Source organism: Lynx canadensis, chromosome A3, assembly GCF_007474595.2.
Source record: "Lynx canadensis isolate LIC74 chromosome A3, mLynCan4.pri.v2, whole genome shotgun sequence".
NCBI lineage: Eukaryota > Metazoa > Chordata > Mammalia > Carnivora > Felidae > Lynx > Lynx canadensis.
The window spans coordinates 33,243,028-33,252,823 of NC_044305.1; the positions used below are offsets into that span (position 1 = coordinate 33,243,028).

Below are 9,796 nucleotides of genomic sequence, written 5' to 3' on the forward strand. Positions count from 1 at the left end.
AGAGGATAGAGCTTTTGCACCCTTCATTACTTGGTCATTGACTACCAGCCATCTTTTCTGGAAGGAGTGTAACTTTTTAAGCATTGCTGGGTACATTGGCTCCCAGTGGCCAAGGGGAAGTTTTGAAAAGACATGGCAGCTGTCAACCATGAGCAGCAAATTCTCAAGAGTAGCTGGGAGATAAGAGTACTAGAAGGTAATGGAATCTTGATCAGGCACCAACAGTATCTACAATAGTATGATACATTTTTGTGTCACTGTAAGACAGTAAGAATCAAGATAGGATGGAGCCAAGTGTCTGGTTCCTTTGTTTGGGCTTTGCTCTAAGTATTCAGAACTACCATACTTAAATGCATTTTTAAAAGACACATGTTTAAGAAAACATTCAAAGACAAATGTTTATTTAAACACTCTTGCATCTTGCATTTCCATTTCTCTATTTGGCTTTTACTGTATTTGATGCCCTGGATATATCTGGAACTACAGCTATGAAGTAGAAAGGACTCATAGCAACTCAAGAAGCAGCTGCTCCCTGGCTTCCTGCAAGGTCAAGGTAGGCCACACTGCAGGTTCTCACCTTGGCCCAGGACTTTCCATACTGATCTTTGAATCACCAAAAAGAAGCCAGAGTCCTACTTTTTGGGCTATTTCATCAGATGTGACAAAATCCTTACTCTGCAGAAAGAAGAGAGACATTCTGATATACAGAAGCCTGGAGCCAGACAGAGTGGGATATGAATGTGTTTCTATTAGATCTAAGTTCTGTGACTTGAGGCATTGGAAGTTACCAGCTGGGTGAAGTGCAGGAAATAGTTCTGATTGATATTCTGTCCTCCAAACTTTTTTTTTTTAATGTCTATCCATTTTTGAGAGAGCATGAGCAGGGAAGGGGCAGAGAGAGGGAGACACAGAATCCGAAGCAAGTTCCAGGCTCTGAGCTGTCAGCACAGAGCCCGACACGGGGCTTGAACTCACAAACTGTGAGATCCTGACCTGAGCAGAAGTTGGACGCTCAACCGACTGAGCCACCCAGGTGCCCCTGTCCTCCAAACTTTTTAAAGCTGGACTTCAAAATATGAGTTCATCAGGTAAGTCTTTTGAGAACTAGCCTCTCTTCAAGAGATCACTAAAATACAGCACTCCTTTCTTCCTTTCAGCAACAAATAACAACTATGAGCATTCTCCCATCTGCCTGTGACTACAAAGTAAAAGTTTTTGTTTGCAAAAAAAAGAAAAGGTTATAAGAAAAATAAAATGCCAAGTCTATATCTTCACACTCAGACAGAAAAAAAAACTATAAAAGTAAGCCATGTATTTGCTCATTTTCTTAATCAACCTGTATTATTCATATCCTCCTGAAATCCCTGAAACACCATGGTAGGCTTCCTTTGCACAAGCAATAATTTCTAATAGTCTCCACATAATGAGGACCAGAAGCCAATATTCCATGCATAAATTCTGTGACATGAAATAGTGTTCATAAATTACTACACTGCTAATTAATACTAATTAAGTGCCAAAAGCATTTTAATTTTCAGGCATTTTTTTCTGGGTTACATTTTCTTCATTCTGTATTGTGAAACAAATTTGAATGAGCCCACTTTAGCTTCCTAATTTACACACTGCAGAAATCTCTCCATTGTTCTTAAATATAGTACACACTATTTACAGAAGAGGATAATAATAATAAAGACACAAACTATACATTTTTGTTTAATCAATTTCACCTTAATTCTTTTGGCTTGTCATTTCACATCAAGATTTTAATATACCAGTTTAATGAACTCGAAGCCAGGTGAACTTTGAGCTGTGACCGGAGATAAAACTTAATGATTTTCTATTTCAGGAAAACCTTTACTTAGGGTAGGAGAGATTAGTGAGATATGCTTTTTTGAGGACATAAAGCTATAGCATAGCATTTATAAGAACAGAATCTAGATCCCAGCTTTCTAAATTCAAATTCCCACCACCACTGTATGATCTTAGAAAAGTACTTAGTACTTAGTCTCTCTGTGCCTCAGTTCTCTGGTTTTAAAATGAGATTAATCATAGCATCTAACTCATAAGGCTACCAAGAGGATTAATAAAAGTGAAACACTCAGAGTAGTGTCTAAAAAAGTTAATACTCAGTAAATGTTCTTTCCTCATTACTGTCTTTGTTACATGCACTGCAGGCTCCCACTGGACCATCTGTGTTGGTTTTGTGACATTTTCCTTACGACAAAAATCATTGCTACCACTTCAAGATGAAGAGAGAACAGGTTAGCGTAATTGTGCCATTTCCTCATTTTCTACCCAGCTCACAGGTCAATGCATTCTACCTTCTTTTTGTGGTTCTATTAAAACCTGCCTTCCTCTGAGGATCACTAATCTGTCCTCCATTTCTATAATCTTTTCATTTCAAGATTGTTATGTAAATGGAATCATAGAGTATGTAACCCTTTGAGATTAGCTTTTACATTCAGCAAAATTCACTGAGCATCCATCCACGCAATTGTGTGTATCAATGGTTTGTTTGTTTGTTTGTTTATTGCTGAGTAGTACCCCCATGCCATGTATGGACCACAGTGTGCTCAACTTTTCACCAACTGAAGAACATGTATGCTCTTTCCACTCTGGGCCATTATGAACAAAGCTGCTATGAGTCTTTATGTCAACGTAAGTTTGAATTTCTGTGAGATAAATGTCCAACAATATAATGCTGGATCATACAGTAAATACATGCTTAGTTTTGTAAGCAACAGCCATACTCTCTTCCAGGTTAGCCGTACAATTTTATATTTCTACCAGTGACATATGAGTGATCCCGTTTCTCTGCATCATCACCAGCATTTGGTGTTATCACTATTTTTTTATTTTGTCTTTTCTAATAGTATACACTGATACCTCATTGTGGTTTCAATTTGCATTCTCCAAATGGTTGATGGTATCTTTTCATATGTTTATTTGCCATCTGCACATTCTCTGGCAAAATGTTCAGGATTGTTTTTCTTTAAAATTGAGTTCGAGAGTTCTTTATATACCCTCTATACTAGTCCTTTGTCAGATAGGTGGTTTCCAAATATTTTCTCCTGGTTTCTAGCTTGTCTCTCAATTCTCTGAAGAGGGTCTTTCAAAGAAGAGAAGTTTTTTGGGGAGGGAAGATAAATTGATGAGATACAATTTATCTATATCTGATATACATCAGAAAATCCTAGGCATCAAAAAACAAAAATCGGAAAAAATAGCATCCCATTATAATACATATTTTACCAAAAACTGCACAAAAACATGTTTCTGGTTAATTGAAGTCAAATGAATTCACATTATCTAAGCATAGTTCAAGAAACAGAAATTAAGTTTAGTTTTGCTCATCTATTTTTAATAAACGTGTAGTTAATACTTCCTGTTTTCCAACCACAGTTGGAATCCTAGAGAATTTTTAGAGAAGAGAAGCTAGTGATTTGAAGAACACCCAACTTTATCAGATAGCCAACTTCATATACCGCAGCTGTGACATGACAGCCAGGAATTAAAGGGAAGCTATTCTTTATGCATCTCAGACTCGGGACAAGCAGGCAGGAAGGGCAGGCAAATTGGAGGTAAGACTAAAAAAGGAGTCACTCTCAAGACTTCTTAAAACTCCACGACTCCCTGAAGTTGGAGTGTCCCCCACTTACATTGGTCAGAAATCCCCAAACTTGATTTGTGCTCAACCATGAAATAAAAACTTCCAATATTAATAGTCTTACAGACTTCTATACCACACTTCTACACCTGGCTAGCTCTTACATTTACCTTTAGATAGAACCCCTTTCTTCTGAGTGGGAGAAGAAATGAGTGGCAGAAGCATAATACCCAGATCCTGGAAGTAAAATATACTTTGTTAAGAGCAAAGGTTTAAAAATCAAGCTCCCTTTTTGAATCCTACTCCTGCCAGTCACTTGTTCTGTGTGCAGAGAATATTACCATATCTAAGGTTCTCACTTGTAAAATGGGGATAATTATACTCACATGGTAGTAATGGTTTTTTTTTTAAGTTTATTTATTTATTTTGAGAGAGAGATAAAGTATGAGTAGGGGAGGGGCAAAAAGAGACAGCAGAGAGCAAGAATCCCCAGTAGGCTTCATACCAGTGGAGCCCAGTGTGGGGCTTGAACCCAAAAACTGTGAGATGGTGACCTGAGCCAAAGTCAGACGCTTACCCGACTGAGCCACCTAGGCACCCCCTGATAATGATGTTTTGATCGTTAAGTGAGAAAATGCATGCACAGGCCCTGGCATATTTTAAGGACTCATGAAATTATAGTTATTTTATTATAGCCAAGGTACCTATGCCCCATCAACAGGTGATCAGGAGTACATCACCTATTAACCCCACCTAAGGAATGAGCCAAATAGTGAGGGTGCCAAGATAATTTGCCTGCCTTCAAAATTTGGGTGCTCTTCTAAAACCAAGCTAGCCCTATCAGATTTGCAAGTTGAACTGTCATCCAAGAACATGGCTTGAAATACCTACATAAATGGAAAATGGAAGAGAGAAGTTCAAGTAGTAAATATAATAAACAGAAGGTAGATAGACCATAATTCCATTTCTGGTTGACTTGAAAATGTGAAATTATCCTTATTTAGAGTTGGTCATAATAGCAGTTGCCACCCACAGTTTATGTCCAAGATGTTATTTCTATTTCCAAGTAAACAGGCCAAGAAAATATTCAAAAGTATCATGATGAAAGCTTTTACACTATTCACAGAAATAATTTGAGGTTAATAGTCTCATACAATGGTCCCCATTCGACCAGTATCTCTGTGAGACGGTCAGCCACATTAAATTAGTTTAAGTGTTCAGGAGCATGGGCTACTGTTTCAAGTTGGGTTCTACAAAAGCAGAGCCTAAGAAAGGGACTCAGGTACTCTCAGAAAAAGGGGAATACAAGAAGCAGAATGGGGCAGAAGGAGAAACTAAGCAAGGATGCGGTCTCAACTGGAGTTGAACTTTCACCTGATCCCACAGAGCTCACTGGAGTATGAACTGCACCATAGACTTGGGACCTTCTTTAAGCACGGGGCAAGCCTTTGGTACTCTGTGGCCATGGTTATTAGATGTGGGCTGTTCTCATACTGTGAGCAGAAGACACAGTTAGATGAATGATAATTCTCTGGAGAAGGAGGCAGTCTTAAGTTGATAGCTGTCAATACCCATGACAAGTAGGGGTTGGTTGTTCCTGCCCCTAACATGGGTCTGGACCAGTAAGGGAGGTAGGTATTCCTATCAGAACCAAAAAAACCCTTGTCCCTTATTAAGGGATGTATTGGCTTAATAGGAAGGCAAACATTAAAAAGGAGATACAGAATAAAAGTATCTAAATCATGCCAAAAACAATCTATGGTTATAGTCTTAAACTTTGGGAAGGGTTTATGGACATCTGAAAGACTGTGATAAATGTTAGAGCCCTGCTTTCAAGAAAATGCACAAGTGTGTCTATAAATATTTGCACAGTTTCAGTGGTTCTTGGATCCCCTGATGATGCTTACTTACATACTGAATTATAAATTTCTGCTTTGAACCACCTGATCTTGTACTGGCCTTGACACCAGCATTAGAATGGTGACCAGAGTCCTGAAGAATGAAGGAAGCCAGTGGAGAAGCAAGATACAGACCTGGGTTACCAGGACAATTGAAAGACAACAGTCGAAAGAAATCAGTCATAGCCCATAATGAGAAGTTCACCAGACTGGTTATCTCAAGAGACACATGGGATAGGAAAGTGATTTCAGGAGCAATAGTTTCTAGATCTTATCCCATGCAATGTGTTTTTGCATAGCTGTCCACATTCTGCTCACACATAATGGGGACATTCCCACCTTTCTAGTAATAAGTGATAATGGCAGTTCTTAACAGCACTGCAAGCAGCCACTGCGGTGAGCACAAAGTGGAATTGTTGTCATATTCATTATACTTTGAGAGGTCTCTTTCATTACCCTGACTCTTCAGTATGTAAAAACAATGAAATCCAACAAAGTCCCCATGACTCATCTTCTTTCCATTTTTCCCAACAGATACTGCCAAAATTTTAGGAATGGACACCACCCAGAGGCTACTCCAAAATCCAGTTCTTGGGGGGAGAGGGATGTTGAGGGACATAACTGAGGAGTAGGTGTTGAGTAGGATATGAAATGGATCATTGTTTTGAGGTGTTTAGTGACAATTTCCTGTAGTTGTTCCAGTTAACAGATTTTTTTATTAACATATGACATAAATACATAAAGATGTACATATTATAAACTCAGTGAATTTTCTCTAACTCAGCATACCTGTGTAACTGCTCCAGGATAGAGAAACAGAATTTTACCTGCCATCCTAAAGCCCTGTTTTGTGGTCACAGTTATATCTGATAACCTTTTTGAAGTAGGGTACAGCTGATCTAGAGTTAATTCCACAGAAGGTATTCTTGTTGTAACTAATTCATTCTGACTCTACCCTACTATCTCTGAAAGCTTTTCCTGATAGCTATCCTTCAATCTGAGTGATGTATGAGTCTCACAATGATACCTCATGATAAGAAGTTTCTCACCTTCACTTCCAACTAATTCTTTGTTATTTTAGCTTCTCAGCATCTGGAACTCTGGTCACTAAAATGTCCTTCATGAGAAACAACAAGGACACATTTCATCCTGACCTCTATTTTAAGGATCAGTTAAGAGGTAGGAAGCAATATATCTACAAACAGGATGGGAAGTACTGATCACACACTGATATCCACACACTTGGACAGGCAAAGTGCAAATCTAGGAAATATTACAGTGACTTAGGCAAGAAAACAAGCTGAGATGTTCATTGAATCTTCTCCAATGATTTAGAATCTAAGAGTAGATGTTCTTTCATTGCTGTGAAATGTAATGACAGGCAGGGCTTCAGATAACCATCCCCTAATCCGGATGCTTATCTAAACCAAACCTGCCTGCCTAGAATCCTTTGACTTTCAAAAATAGAGCCTGGATTCATGGGGAGCCCTGTTTCCCAGGCAATTTGGGGCAGTTCCTGTGTTTAGTAAGGAATATTTTTCAAGAAAAGACATAATTTCCTCCCCCCCACTTTCCTCCAGGTTAAGCCCAGACCATGAAGACAAACATAGGGCAAAGTTTAACAAATAAAGATTATATAAGCAATAGCCGGGAGGGGTGTTGCAGAAGGGTAGAAGTAGAAAATCCGGGATTTCATTTGTGACTGTTCTATTTTTAAATACAACTCTTTCTCCATCTTATACCTATATGACTAGCCATTAAATTTTTCTTCTCTTTTTTTTTTCCTTTGATTATTTTAATGACCTAGGATACTTCCAATAGCTGAAGGATAGAAAGTATTTTTACATAGCAGGATTGGCTTCAGCAAATCTGTAAAAAGATAGGAATTTAAGCTCAGAACCTGATTACTTTCTTTCTCAGAGACAATGGCTGCCCCTGCCAATACCCCCTCCCAATACCCATACATTTCTTCTAATTCATTCCTGTCTTCATTTGTTCATTTAAAGATTAACTGAATACCTAATTTGTGCCATAACCTGAGTGTCTTTATGTCATTTAGTATATTCCTTTAAGGAATTAGGGAAATATTTGTTAAATTCACTGTCCCAAGGCAAAAGATCTCAAAAGTGTCACATAGTGTTCCATAGAAAGCAAATCCTTAAGGTCACAAAATGGTTCTATGACATAAGCCAATCAGAGCCCAGCACTATTAGTGAAGGAAACTGTCTTAGGTCCCAGCTTAAGTCTTAGAATCCCTTAAACCACTAAGGAGTGGATTCCCTACTCGGTCTATTTACAAGGTTAGTCCCATTTAAGAGAGAATGTGAACATAAACAAATTGGAACCGGAAACCTGAGTTCAAGTCTCTGACCTCAGTCTCTTTTCTCTAATTTTCCACAAGGCAGCCACAATGCGATCTACCATCTATACATCGATATGGATTTTGTCCTGAAAATCTAGTCATGACAATCACTACTTAAAAACCTCCCTCGAGAGAGTTAAAAGGTCAACTGAAGCTTGCTTACTAAATATTTGAAGAATGTATTTGAGCAAAAATCAATTTGAATCTGGAAGTGCCAAATGGGAAGTGGTTAGCAGCACTCCACTGACGGGACCTTCCAGAAGAGACTGATATTGAGTAGTGTGGAAGCAAAGCATGAAGTTATTTGTTTGGCTATAGTTTAAAGCCTAGTCAGCTGTTTGTGACTGGTTGTCCTTAGCATTTCAACTTCGAAACCTTTCGAAACCTGAGACATTTACAGTCTTAGATTTTGGTTTGCTTATGCAGGCCACCACAGCATTACAACCTCCTCAGTCTAATGGCCTCCTTGCTTAATGAATTTGACAAGAAAAAGCTCAAAGTTTCAGATGATCTTAAGATCCTGCAGGACTTGGCTACTCCCCACCTCTTGATCCTTCTTTCTCCCAGTTTCCTTGCTCCAGAATTCAGAGCTGAGATTTGGTGCTATGGAGAACAGAGGTGAACACATGCAGTCCTGAAAAGCCCACAAAACAGGAGGCTCCCATGTGAGGTCAACAGATATTAAAAGGCACTGGGGAACCTGGGTGGCTCACACAGTTAAGCGTCATACTCTTGATTTCAGTTCATGTCATGATGTTACAACCTGGGAGATTGAACCTCACATTGAGCTCTGGCTGACAGTGCGGAGCCTGCTTGGGATTCTCTCCCTCTCTCTCTGCCATTCCCCCGCTCATGCTAGTTCATTCTTGTGCTCTCTCTCAAAATAAATAAATAAACTTCAGAAAAAAACAAGGCATCAGAACTGTGATAAAGATAAAGGGGCTTAAATGTCCATCACCAATTTCTCTTTCAGATCAAAAACTGAAGGAAACAAATGAACTCCTAATGAATGCAGTTTGAGGAGACTCTTTGTTTACTTTTCATCCTGAGGTAATGCTAAAACTTTTGGCTGGATATTTATCAACATAAAGGTAATAAGTATGTTCATAAAAACTAAGGACTAACAAAAATACACACAAACACAAATTTTCTTGGATTCTAAGATTTTTCATATTTTAATATTTCTGAAATAAAAGAATCACTATTTAAAAGTATAATAATATCAAAATCCGTGATGTGTCTTAATTTCACTGGCACAGTTATTTCTTTTTAATATTACCTGGAATACTTATATGTCTTATAATAGATGGCGACTGATTTGCTGAGATCTGATAGCCAAGCTTTTCTCCCACCCTAAGTCTTTAGCCCCCACTCCAAAAATAACCATTTCTTCCCCCAAATTTGCATGCATTTAGCAGTATAAACAAAATGTGAGTATGTGTGATGTATATTTCAATACCTTACATTACATGTACTATTATATTTGCGGAATAATTCTGGGTAATGATGTTGTCAGTGGACAGCTTTGCCTTTATTGATTGGATAATCCTACTTAGAGTATTACTATTTTTTTTTTAATATTTTTAAAGTTTATTTATTTTGACAGAAGCAAGAGTGGGGGAGGAGCAGAGAGAGAGGGAGGGTGGGAGAATCCTAAATAGGCTCTGTGGTGCCAGCACAGAGCCTGACATGGGGTTCAAACCCACGAAACCGTGAGATCATGACCTGAGCCAAAACCAAGAGTTGAATGCTTAACAGGCTAAGCCACCCAGGCTCCCCTACTATTTTTTTTTTTATATAATTTATTGTCAAATTGGCTAACATACAGTGTGTAAAGTGTGCTCTTGGTTTTTGGGGTAGATTCCCGTGGTTCATCGCTTACATACCCTACAATTTTTTTTAAAGGGCTCCTTGGGTGCCTGAGTGGCT

The 9,796-nt window shown here is 38.5% G+C and overlaps 1 long non-coding RNA gene across 1 annotated transcript; it reads left to right on the forward strand.

Moving 5' to 3' along the window:
* Nucleotides 1-2,177: 2,177 nt before the first annotated feature.
* LOC115510335 lies at nucleotides 2,178-8,889 on the forward strand. Its single transcript, XR_003967681.1, has 3 exons — nucleotides 2,178-2,261; nucleotides 6,587-6,684; nucleotides 8,841-8,889. It is a non-coding gene; the product is annotated as an uncharacterized LOC115510335 (long non-coding RNA).
* Nucleotides 8,890-9,796: the final 907 nt, after the last annotated feature.